The sequence below is a fragment of the Schistocerca cancellata genome, chromosome 1, assembly GCF_023864275.1.
Source record: "Schistocerca cancellata isolate TAMUIC-IGC-003103 chromosome 1, iqSchCanc2.1, whole genome shotgun sequence".
In the NCBI taxonomy this organism is placed as follows: Eukaryota; Metazoa; Arthropoda; class Insecta; order Orthoptera; family Acrididae; genus Schistocerca; species Schistocerca cancellata.
The window spans coordinates 517,466,387-517,480,390 of record NC_064626.1 but is presented as its reverse complement, the minus strand read 5'-3'; positions in this window follow the sequence as shown (position 1 = coordinate 517,480,390).

The window sequence follows — 14,004 nt, the reverse complement described above, 5'->3', positions numbered from 1 at the left end:
CATAAAAAGAGGGATCCGCCACCACCAGGTATTCTTACCAGCTACCAACAAAATTGAGGCAGTGGCGGTGGAAGTAACCACTGCCACTGGACCCCTAACAATTGTTGCAGTCTACCGACCCCCACATGACCAGATAGATGAGGGAGACATAGCTGCTCTAGGGCAAATTTAAGGCAAACTCGTAATAGGGGGAGACTTCAATGCCAAACACCCTGACTGGAATTCTAGAGTAACCTCCAGAGCAGGCGCCAAACTGCAACAACTAGCGCGCACCCACCACTTCGAAACATGGGGTCCAGTCGAGCCCACACATTTTCCGAAAAACGGAAGCAGGCCCGATGTGTTAGACATAGCTCTCACTAGGAGGATCGCAGGATTTGTGACCGCAAGGACAATCAACAGAATGTCCTCCGACCACAACCCAGTGATTCTAGAAGTCGATGTGGGAGAAAGGGTAGCACTCCCACGGTACCAGACGTCTTACAAACGCACAGACTGGGAGGGATACCAAGAAACTGTCGCCTCTGATATCGCTCGCGCTCCGCCACCTACTGCCGAAACAGTAGAACAAGCGCTACAAGACCTAACAGGCACCATCTTGCAGGCAGCGGAAGAAGCCACCCCTCCACAAAGGGATGGCCCGCCGCCGCAAATACAGCTCCCGGAACACTTGCTAGCTCAAATTCGACATAAGAACAGAGTGGCAAAAGAGTGGAAGATCACCAGAAATCAGGCCAAAAGGAGGCTGCTCAATCGTCTACAGAGAGAACTGAAGGTAGCGCTCAATGAGCACAGAAACCAGCAATGGCAAAACCGCCTCGCAGCTCTCAAAGTAGACGATCATACACTTTGGCAAGCAACCAAACAATTCACAAAAAGACGCGCTAGGATGCCGCCACTGCATGGCGAGCGGGGACTGGTCTACAGCCATGCTGGAAAGGCCAACGCCCTCGCCGACTCCTTCGAGAAGCAGTTCCAAGCGGCAGAACCCCAGGATGACGAGCATGAAAGAGTGGTCCGTCGTCAGCTGGCTGTCTTCCTCAATGCCGAGGAGGACCCAGAGGACGAACCCATACATTTTGCCCCCGAGGACGTGGCAAGAGTAATCAGGTCTCTCCCTACAAAAAAGGCGCCGGGGCACGACAGTGTCACAAACCAGTTAGTCAAAAAACTCCCACCCACAGCTATCACACACCTCGCGAACGTCCTCAACGAGATTACTCGTTCCCGCGAGTTCCCAGCTTGCTGGAAACATGCGGAAGTGGTCGCGATACACAAACCAGGAAAAGACCCTCTATTCCCGCAGCACTACAGGCCGATTAGCCTCTTGCCAACACTCAGCAAGATCTATGAGCGCCTCCTGCTAAAACCCATACAAGAACATATTAACAGAGAGCAAATTCTGCCGGATTTCCAATTTGGATTCCGGCAGAACCACTCTGCCCCACAACAGGTCATGAGAATGGTTGAAGCAGCCACAGAGGGCTTCAACCACAGAGGCTACTGCGGGATAGTGCTACTAGACGTAGCCAAAGCCTTTGATTCAGTATGGCATAGAGGGCTACTCTACAAGTTGTACTCACAAGGGTTTCCAGGGAGCATAGTTCAGCTAATCAAGAGCTACCTCGCGAATAGGACTTTCTCTGTCAAAGTATAAACTGCCACCTCCACCAGAAGGCGTATTCGTGCCGGGGTGCCACAGGGATCGGTCCTGGGGCCCGTATTGTACAGCTTGTACACTGCGGACACTCCAACGGCCCCCCTGGTGCACACCGCGCAGTACGCAGACGACACAGCCTTCTACACGAGAAATGCGAACAAGGACCTGGTCATTCGTAGGCTACAAAGGGTTTTAGACAACACAGAAACCTGGGCCCGTCGCTGGCGCATCACCATCAATTCGGAGAAGACGCAGGCAATGCTGATTACCCGCAGGCTCGGAAGGTGCGAAACTCCTCAACGTCCCCCCCTCCACCTCCACCTAAATGGAACCCAACTCCCCTGGCGCAGAACCGCCAAGTACCTTGGCGTAACCTTGGACTCTCGTCTTACGTGGAAACCCCACATAGACGAGGTCCACAGGAAGGTCTGCGCCAGAATGTCCATCCTATACCCTATCCTGAACACAAACAGCTCCCTTCCCTGCCCAGTAGCAGTAAATGTTTACCAGGCCCTGATCCGGCCAGTAATGGAGTATGCGTGCCCTGTCTGGGGATACGCGGCAAAGCAGCACCTGGACAAACTCCAGAGGCTGCAGAACCGCGCCCTCAGAAGGGCACTGCACCTACCTCTTGGATTCCCCACAGACGACTTGCACGCCGCAGCCGAAATCCCACTCCTGAGAGAGCGTTTCCAGGATCTGGCAAGGGCCTTCTATGAAGGTTCTTCCAGATCCGGAAATGCACTGATCCACTCCCTAGGTCGGTATGACATGTCCCGCGATAAACACAAGCGCCCTATGACGATCTTCGACGATTAAGTCGAAGAGAAAATCCCAATACCCAATCCCTAATCCAGTTCCTTCCCATATATCACCAATCATCTCGCCTACCTCAGGCAAGTACCAGACACACTCACAACAATTCATCACTTATCACAGACACCAAAAATATATAGAAAAATCACACACACATGTACACAGGGGAGTAAAAGCCAAAAGGCTGCAAACTCCCCCTCACACTTCCCCAAAGAGGGGAAAGTATTAGATGAAAGCAGGCAGAGCTCGGCTCCAGTTCACCACCAGCAATGGAGGGTGAAGCTTTGACAATGCCAGCCACTCGTGCTGGCGAAACGTCAGAAAAATCATTAGATGAACGTCGGCCGAAGAACCCGAGACAGAAGCCAATAGGCAGTTTGTGATACTGTTAGTTACATAACCCAATCTGCCACCGCAAGGTCACATCACATCGGATGAGAAAAATTGGTTTTTAATTGTCCTGAAGCCAAAACCGTACAAAAAGCATCACTCGCAACGGTTTGTCCTGAGGCCAAAAACCGCGTAAAAAGCACCAATCAAAATCAAATCGGATTATTTATTTCCTTGTGACTGGCGCAAAACATGTTCAATATGCTGTCCACCGTTTTCTGCAACAGGTTGAAATCGAGAAACAGCATGTTCCACAACTGATAGAAGTGTTTCCGAGGTCACGTTCAGAATGTGTTGGGCAATGCGTGCCTTCATGCAGCAAGTTTGCAATCGGGAAACTGAACACAACATCTTTCAGATAGCCCCACAGCCAGAAGTCACACGGATTAAGATCAAGTAATCGGGACGGCCAGACTGTAGGGAAATGGTGGCTGATAATTCTAGCATTTCCGAAATGGCGCTTCAGCATCTGCTTAGCTGGATTTGCAATGTACGGAAGTGCGCCATATTGTATAAAAATTATCCATCCACACGTCCACGCTGTTGGAGAGGTGGAATGACGTGGTTGCGCAAAAGATACTCACAGCACTTACCAGTGACGGTACAGGTAACAGGACCGGAAGGGCCAGTCATCGAAAAAATATGGCCCTATGATAAATGATGCCGTAAACCCGCACCACACAGTGACGTTTTCAGGATGAAATGCCGCTGGTATATTACATGTGGCTTTTCCGTTGCCCATATTCGACAATTTTTTGTATTGACGTATCCTGTCAGATGGAAGTGGGCTTCGTCTGTCCACAAAATCTTCCACGGCCAATCGTTGTCCACTTCCATGCGAACAAGAAATTCTAAAGCAAAGGTCTCTCTTGCGGGCAGGTCAACAGGAAGCAACTCGTGCGCATGGGTAATTTTGAATGGATACAAAGAAGGACGTTTCGTAGGATTTTAGGCACCGTACTCATGGGTATGTCCAGTGATTGGACAATCTCCATGCACTACACGTTTGCACACCACCACTCGTCTCCCACTACATTGCTGTGGCCACTGCTTCAACTGACGTCGAGTCAATTCGTTTCCTCCTTCTACCACATTGTACACCAAAAGAACCCGTCTTTTCGAATTACCGAATCATTTTCTCCAGACCCACGGCAGCGCCATCTATTGATCAGTTTTCATACTATTGTTTTCTCCTGCCATATTTCTCTATTCCGATGCAATTTGAAGTCGTTCTGACCAGTGATGTTATTTCTACAACATTTTGAAAATTTAACTTTTAAGTATAATCACCCTGTACTTACGGCGTGTGTCCACTAGCAAGTAATTCCCGCAACACTCGCTGAAATGTTTACGTTAGAACAAGAGCTTGCACAAATTAATTTCTGCTAGTCGCTAGGAAAAGTTAATTTCAGGAACTTCCTGCAAGTGCTTGCAGACTTGTGTTCACTAGAATCTCTTGGTGAGTCAGGCAAGCGGATGTTGACACAGTCGTTAAAAACCAGAGCAGCCGCCATAGTTGTAGACACATTATTATTACTGAAGAAAAATGGTCAAGAAAAACAAAATGCTGAAAAAAGAAAAAAAAGATGTGTGTGTGTGTGTGTGTAAAAGATGTGTGTGTGTGTGAAGAAATGGAAACATAGGTGTACATATTTAAATTCTCAAGGAACACTACTGAATAACCAAAAATCAGAGGACTCCACTAGATTAAAATTTTTCTGAGAATTTCATACGAAAGTTTCAAAAATCTCTTGTCTATTGCACAACAAAAATATTAGAAAACAGGACACAAAAATGCTGCAAGGTGCATCACCAAGCGACCACTTTTTAATTATTCTTCGATTATTGCAGACAACATTTATTACAAACGTAATGCATTAGAAAACAAGACACAAAAACGTTGCGAGCTATGTGACCAAGAGATCTACTTTTAATTACTCTTCGACTTTTGCAAACAATATTTATAATTTTTATTACAAATGTAATCTGATTCGAAAGCAAGATAGAAAAACGCTGCGAGCTATATCACCATGCGACTACCTTTTTATTATTCTCATTTTTTTTTGCAAACAGTACTATTCCAAACGTTTATGTTTACGCTGAAGTTTAAAGACATCTTTACTATAATTTTACTTCCCCGGGTCTCCAATGGTACATTTGTTTCTGTCCATCTGTCATTGTGCCATTCTCCTTTTCGACGAAGTAGTTTCTGTCAAGTTACTTTCGGAAGTTTACTTGCTAGTCGACACACGTTGTTACGTTACGCGCCGCCAAGTTATACACTGTAATTCGGAGCCGTCTAGCAGCAGAGGGCTGCAAATACGCAGACATGAAGAATAAAGTCGTAGAAGGATTATGTCGTTTGTTTTCTTTGAGAAACTTTAAGAGTTTTCACATAAAAAAATTCGGAAGCACTACTTCTCAGCACACCCTGGCCTAGTCATTGGAGATGAGAACTAAAACCGGTTATGTTTTGTGCTTGCATGTAACCTACTCTGCACAGTTATTGTGTTCATAAGTAGATGTCTGTTTATTCAGCATAAGGTCTAGCAGGCTAGAGCTACTTTTTCTTTACAACTAGCATAACGTGTATTGCTACTCCCATTTCGTTTCTGCATGCTAGAAAACCTGTCACAGTGGTCAAGAGGTAGCATCTTTGACTAGCAATTAACCCGTCCTACGACCTGGGTTTCATCGCACCGTTTAAGCGCCACCCACCCGTCAATTCCTGTTGTATTTATTAGACATGTATTTTAATTCAAATGTTTATGCAGTGGCTTTGCTGGCCAGACTTTCATCTAAAAATGTACTCTGCGAACCACTCTGAAGTGCATGTTAAAGCATGGTACCCACTGACATTTGAGGTTTCTCAGCATTCCGCCAGATTGTACATTTCTCATACAGGAAGACTGAACAGCCTGCGAACCGGCTAATGCATGTCCTAGGCTAGCCTTTGCAGAGCCTGAACCCCCACACGTTAAGAGCCCTTCACACGCTCAGATATTTGCACCGACTTTCCTGTATAGACACTGTTTACACAGACAACTGAAAAATTTGTTGGTGTTACTGCCTGTCTTCAGCCTGTGCGAAGTTTAGTGGCGCTTGAATTGTTGCGTACCAGATGCGCAGACCAGATGAAGTGCTTTATTACTTCACGTATGACACATTTTTCCGGAATGATGTGGCTCAACTACGAAAGTGATAAAATGGTAGAAAATTTCAAATCAGCGTAGCTTCTGCCTCTTGCCAAGTACTTCAACGTCACTCGAAGTCTTTCACAAGCACTTATCGATTTGCTCATCAGAGTATCATTTCTTCTTACATATGGTGCAACAGGCAAAGCATCGATTTTCGTCAATAGTAGGGCAACAAGAACACTGGTGCATTTTCTTAGTGTGAGTTGCCTGCCAGGGACAAGCCAACTCACTGACATTAAACTTCGAAAAGACTCACTATATGCAATTCAGAACCTGTAAGAGGTTTCCACCCAGCATATGCATAAAGTATGAAGAAGAGCAGATAGAGGTGGTTGACAGTCTTAAATTCCTGGGATTACAACTTGATAATAAATTCAGTTGGGAGGAGCACATCACAGAACTGCAGAAATACCTTAACAAATCTGTATTTGCAATTCGAGTGTTAGCTGACATAGGCGGCATAAAAATGAAAAAAACTTGCATACTTTGCCTACTTTTATTCCATAATGTCATATGGTATAATATTTTGGGATAACTCTTCAAGTCAAACAAAAGTTTTCAGAGTCCAAAAGCGTGTAATACGTATTATTTGTGCAGTAAAGTCACGGACGTCCTGTAGAAACCTCTCCAAAGAATTGGGTATACTAACTACTGCCTCTCAGTATATTTACTCCTTAATGAAATTTGTCCTAAATAATATATCTCTTTTTCCAAAAAACAGCTCAGTTCATACATACAATACCAGAAACAAAAATGACCTGCACAAGGACTTAAAAGCACTTACTTTAGTTCAAAAAGGGGTCCACTACTCAGGAACACTCATCTTCAATAATTTGCCAGTAAACATTAAAAATTTAGTTAGAAATAAAGATCAGTTTAAAAGGAGCCTGAAAGACTTACTAGTGGCCAACTCCTTCTACTCCATTGACGAATTTTTTAATAGAAACAACAAGTCATACTATTAGTATTGTTATTTAAGTTTAAAAAATATATATATTGACATGTTCCACATCCACAAGGATCTCCTCAGCATGGATCTGTGGAACGAAAAAGTAATATAAGCTAATCTAATCTAAGTACACACACAGGAGAAAGCTTGTTGCTCTTCTTTGATTGACAGATTATGACCTCCTCGTGATAATCCTTCGTTTTGGTTGACAGGCCCTTGATCTGTTGTTCCCCCACCCCTCTCCCTCATTCCCTCGGCCTCTCAGGAAACCTCCAACCCTGCTGCCTTCCCTCACTGACACAGGTACACTTCCAGGCCGGAGTTATTCAGATAGCTGCCTCCCACTCTTATCAATTTGATTGACTACTTAATTAAATTTATCAGTTAATCAACCCTCCCCCTTGGGTAAGCCCGCAACCCTCCCCTTCCCTACCTGGAAATTGATGGCTCTGTGCTGGAGAGGAAGGACTTGATGACTGGAAATTCAATCTCATAGCAGAGGGTGTGTTGCTTATTTATAAAAAATTCAGTTTGCAGGTGTTGGATTTCTCTAGCTCATCATTCTCTGCTGTCTGGAAAGATGCAGGTCTTGTGAAATAAATCCAAAAGAAGCAATTAAATCACCCACTTTTTTTCATTCCAATCGCACATGGAAAACCATCATGAAATACCCATCACACGTAATTACACTGTTAAAAATCGTTCAATTGAGAATCAGGCACCATCCGTCATCCTGGAGTGCCACCCACACAGGCTGCCTGGAGTAGAGGTGCACCGGTGGCCTCCCACAATGCTGTGTGCCCATCAGTGACCACGCCACATTGGCAGGAGCCTGAGATGTAGTGACACACTCGGCCCCTGCAACTGACAGACTGGATGTTACACTAATCTTTGAACAAAAGCACCTAAGATAGTCCTGTCAAAACACTTGCCTCTGTGGAATACCGATGGATATGAGAATTCTTTCCAAGGCTGACTGAGAATGGATTCCGCCATGGGTTCTAAGCTGCCGTCTGTGCTGGAGACAAAGGATCTCATGACCAGAAATTCAATTATATAGCATAGGCTATACTGTGAATTTATAAAATTCAATTTGCAGGAATTGGATCTCGCTTTTGTTGTTGTTGTTGTGGTCTTCAGCCCTGAGACTGGTTTGATGCAGCTCTCTATGCTACTCTATCCTGTGCAAGCTTCTCCATTTCCCAGTACCTACTGCAACCTACATGCTTCTGAATCTGCTTAGTGTATTCATCTCTTGGTCGCCCTCTACAATTTTTACCCTCCACGCTGCCCTCCAATACTAAATTGGTGATCCCTTGATGTCTCAGAACATGTCCTACCAACCGATCCCTTCTTCTAGTCAAGTTGTGCCACAAGCTCCTCTTCTGCCCAATTCTATTCAACACCTCCTCATTAGTTATGTGATCTACCCATCTAATCTTCAGCATTCTTCTGTAGCACCACATTGCGAAAGCCTCTATCCTCTTCTTGTCTAAGCTATTTATCGTCCACGTTTCACTTCCATACATGGCTACACTCCATACAAATACTTTCAGAAACGACTTCCTGACATTAAATCTATACTCGATGTTAACAAATTTTTCTTCTTCAGAAACGCTTTCCTTGCCATTGCCAGTCTACATTTTATATCCTCTCTACTTCGACCATCATCAGTTATTTTGCTCCCCAGATAGCAAAACTCCTTTACTACTTTAAGTGTCTCATTTCCTAATCTAATTTCCTCAGCATCACCGAACTTAATTCGACTACATTCCATTATCCTCGTTTTGCTTTTGTTGATGTTCATCTTATATCCTCCTTTCAAGACACTGTCCATTCCGTTCAACTGCTCTTCCAAGTCCTTTGCTGTCTCTGACAGAATTACAATGTCATCGGCGAACCTCAAAGTTTTTATTTCTTCTCCATGGATTTTAATACCTACTCCAAACTTTTCTTTTGTTTCCTTTATTGCTTGCTCAATATACAGATTGAATAACATCGGGGAGAGGCTGCAACCCTGTCTCACTCCCGTCCCAACCGCTGCTTCCCTTTCATGCCCCTCAACTCTTATAACTGCCATCTGCTTTCTGTACAAATTGTAAATAGCCTTTCGCTCCCTGTATTTTACCCCTGCCACCTCCAGAATTTGAAAGAGAGTATTCCAGTCAACATTGTCAAAAGCTTTCTCTAAGTCTACAAATGTTAGAAACGTAGGTTTGCCTTTCCTTGATCTTTCTTCTAAGATAAGTCATAGGGTCAGTATTGCCTCACGTGTTCCAACATTTCTACGGAATCCAAACTGATCTTCCCCAAGGTCGGCTTCTACCAGTTTTTTCATTCGTCTCAGCGCTCTGTCAAACTCTTTACACAGTATAATATCTCCCAATTCATCTTCATCTACATCCTCTTCCATTTCCATAGTATTGTTCTCAAGTACGTCGCCCTTGTATAGACCCTCTATATACTCCTTCCACCTTTCTGCTTTGCCTTCTTTGGTTAGAACTGGGTTTACATCTGAGCTCTTGATATTCATGCAAGTGGTTCTCTTTTCTCCAAAGGTCTCTTTAATTTTCCTGTAAGCAGTATCTATTTTACCCCCAGTGAGATAAGCCTCTACATCCTTACATTTGTCCTCTAGCCATCCCTTCTTAGCCATTTTGCACGTCCTGTCGATCTCATTTTTGAGACGTTTGTATTCCTTTTTGCCTGCTTCATTTATTGCATTTTTATATTTTCTCCTTTCATCAATTAAATTCAATATTTATTCTGTTACCCAAGTGTTTCTACTAGCCCTCGTCTTCTTACCTATTTGATCCTCTGCTGCCTTCACTATTTCATCTCTCAAAGCTACCCATTCTTCTTCTACTGTATTCCTTTCCCCCATTCCTGTCAATTGTTCCCTTATGCTCTCCCTGAAACTTTGTACAACCTCTGGTTCTTTCAGTTTATCTAGGTCCCATCTCCTTAAATTCCCACCTTTTTGCAGTTTCTTCAGTTTTAATCTACAGTTCATAACCAATGGATTGTGGTCAGAGTCCACATCTGCCCCTGGAAATGTCTTACAACTTAAAAACTGGTTCCTAAATCTCTGTCTTACCATTATATAATCTATCTGATACCTTTTAGTATCTCCAGGATTCGTCCATGTATACAACCTTCTTTCATGATTCTTGAACCAAGTGTTAGCTATGATTAAGTTGTGCTCTGTGCAAAATTCTACCAGGCGGCTTCCTCTTTCATTTCTTAGCCCCAATCCATATTCACCTACTATGTTTCCTTCTCTCCCTTTTCCTACTGACGAATTCCAGTCACCCATGACTATTAAATTTTCGTCTCCCTTCACTACCTGAATAATTTCTTTTATCTCATCATACATTTCATCAATTTCTTCGTCATCTGCAGAGCTAGTTGGCATATAAATTTGTACTACTGTAGTAGGCGTGGGCTTTGTGTCTATCTTGGCCACAATAATGCGTTCACTATGCTGATTGTAGTAGCTTACCCGCACTCCTATTTTTTTATTCATTATTAAACCTACACCTGCATTACCCCTATTTGCTTTTGTATTTATAACCCTGTATTCACCTGACCAAAAGTCTTGTTCCTCCTGCCACCGAACTTCACTAATTCCCACTATATCTAACTTTAACCTATCCATTTCCGTTTTTAAATTTTCTAACCTACCTGCCCGATTAAGGGATCTGACATTCCATCCGTAGAATGCCAGTTTTCTTTCTCCTGATAACGACGTCCTCTTGAGTAGTCCCCACCCGGAGATCCGAATGGGGGACTATTTTACCTCCGGAAAATTTCACCCAAGAGGACGCCATCATCATTTAATCATACAGTAAAGCTGCATGCCCTCGGGAAAAATTACGGCTGTAGTTTCCCCTTGCTTTCAGCCGTTCGTAGTACCAGAACAGCAAGGCCATTTTGGTTAGTGTTACAAGGCCAGATCAGTCAATCATCCAGACTATTGTCCCTGCAACTACTGAAAAGGCTGCTGGCCCTCTTCAAGAACCACACGTTTGTCTGGCCTCTCAACAGATACCCCTCCGTTGTGGTCGCACCTACAGTATGGCTATCTGTATCGTTGAGGCACGCAAGCCTCCCCACCAACGGCAAGGTCCATGGTTCATGAGGGCTTTTATTTGGTGAGAAAAGATCACATCCGGCAGCTACCTGTCCTAATTACATAATTACACAGCTACATATTGATAGTGTCATCTTATTGGAACATTTTCCTGTATGCACTCACATTGACATGCAGGGATCGACGAAGCTAGTGCACAGTGCCACCACTAGAGGACATCCCAGCCCCCTTCCCCTCACCCTCTCCACCCCCACTCCTCCCAGAAAAAATGGTAGGAAAAAGACTCACTCTGTGTTGGAGAATGTATGGATCTCACTACATGAAATTCAAGTCAAAGTCGATTATGTATTGACACATATTCTTTATGTAATCAGTTTGAGGGAGACAGGACTCCCTCACTTGGGTGCGTCATGACTGCACCCTTCTTCCCACTATTGCTCCCCATGACATGTCAACTGTAATCACAAGGGAATGGAATGAAGTGCAATGTAGTAGCAACCATTTGGGGTCTGCCACATGTGTATCTATCGTCAGGGCGCCGCCACGAAGGTCAAAACAGTCCAATGCCCTAATTACAAATCATGTTACTAAATACAACTGACCATGGACTGGATAGCAGCCTCCTTTGATCTCGCAGCCCCCAAACAAAGCACCAAGTTGTGGCATATTCCAGACTCTCTTTCTGTCTGTGTCGCTCTCAAGACGCCACTCCCTGTTCGTCTGTGTGAACCAACATCTCCAAACATGAAGATGGAGGTCTCCATCTCTCCTTAGAATACTGTATTCCTAATGGTTAATGCTGGAGACAAAGAGAAAGTTGGTGCAATTCCGATATCGAAAATAGAATGAAATAATCCATTTGCACTACCATGTCAAATTAATTGTTTAACAACTTACAGGAGTCAAACAGATCGTTTAAAACACTCACTTCCATCTTACGATGATCCTTCTTCATAATAAAACATATTTTAAACGTTTGAGTGTCTCACACAAACATTATTCAAATCAAGTAATGAAATTTCCGTCACAAATAGATCGTAGCGCTAAATGCTGTATATCCAAGGTCTTGTACTCGCTCTCCTCCACCACAACGTCCCACTGTACATATTTGATGACAAAAAATCCTACCAATCACGCAAACTAGCGATCGCGAGGGGCGCGCCATTCGCCGCCTACAGTGTCGCCCCTGTCCACACCTGCCAGGGGGACACCCACACCCGAACGCATGCATGCATGCAATACAACTGTCGGAAACAATGAATCAATCAATCGGAAATTTAAGGTCGCGATTGGATTTTTAAACGTATTAAAGAGTTCTCTCTACCACATTCGGTAGGAGGAAGCGCTACTGCGTGATATAATAGAGACAATAGCAAATACCACTGCAAGACAGAGGTACTGAGAAGCACTAAACACGACATGCTCAAACCATGATCCAGTCCATAGCAATAAGCTGTCATGGGTAGATGTCGGAGACAGCTGAAAACACTCGCACATCCCGCGCACTCACTTCCCTGACGCCCACACACAGTGCACCTCGTATAACGCCAGCGCCAATTTCAGGACGTCAGTAAAAATTTCCGCCACGGCTGCAGTTGCAGTCGTGGACGCACGTGTATGCCACAGTGCACCATCCCCGGCCATGGAAGGCATCCGGGGATGATTAGGGTGGTAGGAATTCAGACGTTATCAATACCTCCAGTGCTAACGTCCATCATTTTGAATCTTCTCTCACGCAAGACACGCACTTCTGCACCTGTCAAGCTCACTCATCACACTGGTCACTTCGCCAGTCCTTGCTGCTGTAGGCAAGATCAGACAGGTAGGTGCATTCTTTGTACACGTCAAAGGCTGCGCTAATCCCTTACTTCCGGTTGCCGCCTCTTCTTGACCGCCCCGCAGTCTAATACAGCAGTCGAAACATTTTGCCTCGATTTTGTTGCCTACTGTGTCAGCAGCGCACCAAGCGGCCAGGAGATAAAACTGTTGAGTTTGGCGCGATCGTGAACGCGAAAGCAAATAGCGGGTATATATTTTGGTTTCTATAATGTTTTTTATAAACGGAAGCGTCTGTAGCCCAATAAACTGCAACAACAACAAGAAGTAGATACCACATCTGTCTTTTAGGTTTCCTAAGGACCCAGAGAGATATATGCCACTGTGTTAATAAACTTTAATGTCAGGATTCGCTTGCAAACTACATGTGTTTTAATGATACATGGTTCGTTTTAGGAGCAGAAAACGGCTAGTGAATAGCAAACGAGAGGATCATGTGAAAAAAATGCCCTGTTTACCTTCACTTAAAACGAAACAAGTTCATGAATGCAGACAATAATAAACTCGTGAGGAATGCAGTACCCACACTGTTTGACAACCCAGTTAAGTCACCATAACTGACGGTGAAGGGTAAAGTGCCACAAAGGTTCGACATTTCGTCTAAAGCTGTAAAACACTTTTATGGTACAGAAGCAACCAGTTCAACTCTCCATATATCAGTGTCAGATTCATCAGAATCGTCAACATAGACGTTCTCTGACAATGAAGTGGTTGGATTAAGTGCAGTTATTCGTGTCTTGCAAACGTGTGTGAAGTTTCACAATGTGCAGATCGCTAGACTTCGTACAAAACTACTACAGGACAAGGAGAGTGCCTATCATTTTAAGTACAGACAGCCGCAGAAACTGTATCAAGAGGATCAAGTGAAAAAGGGCAAACAAATTTTGAAGACTATAGGACCCCGATATTTAAAAAAAAAGAGACCTTGACTTGTTGTTAAGCCAGATTAGCGTGCCTCTGAAGGAGCAACGTTTTCTCGGATTCCTCTTGCACTTGCATACTTGTTCCCATGTACAGGAATTGTTCTGCGCCAACCAGAAGACAACAAGCAATTTTAGAACAT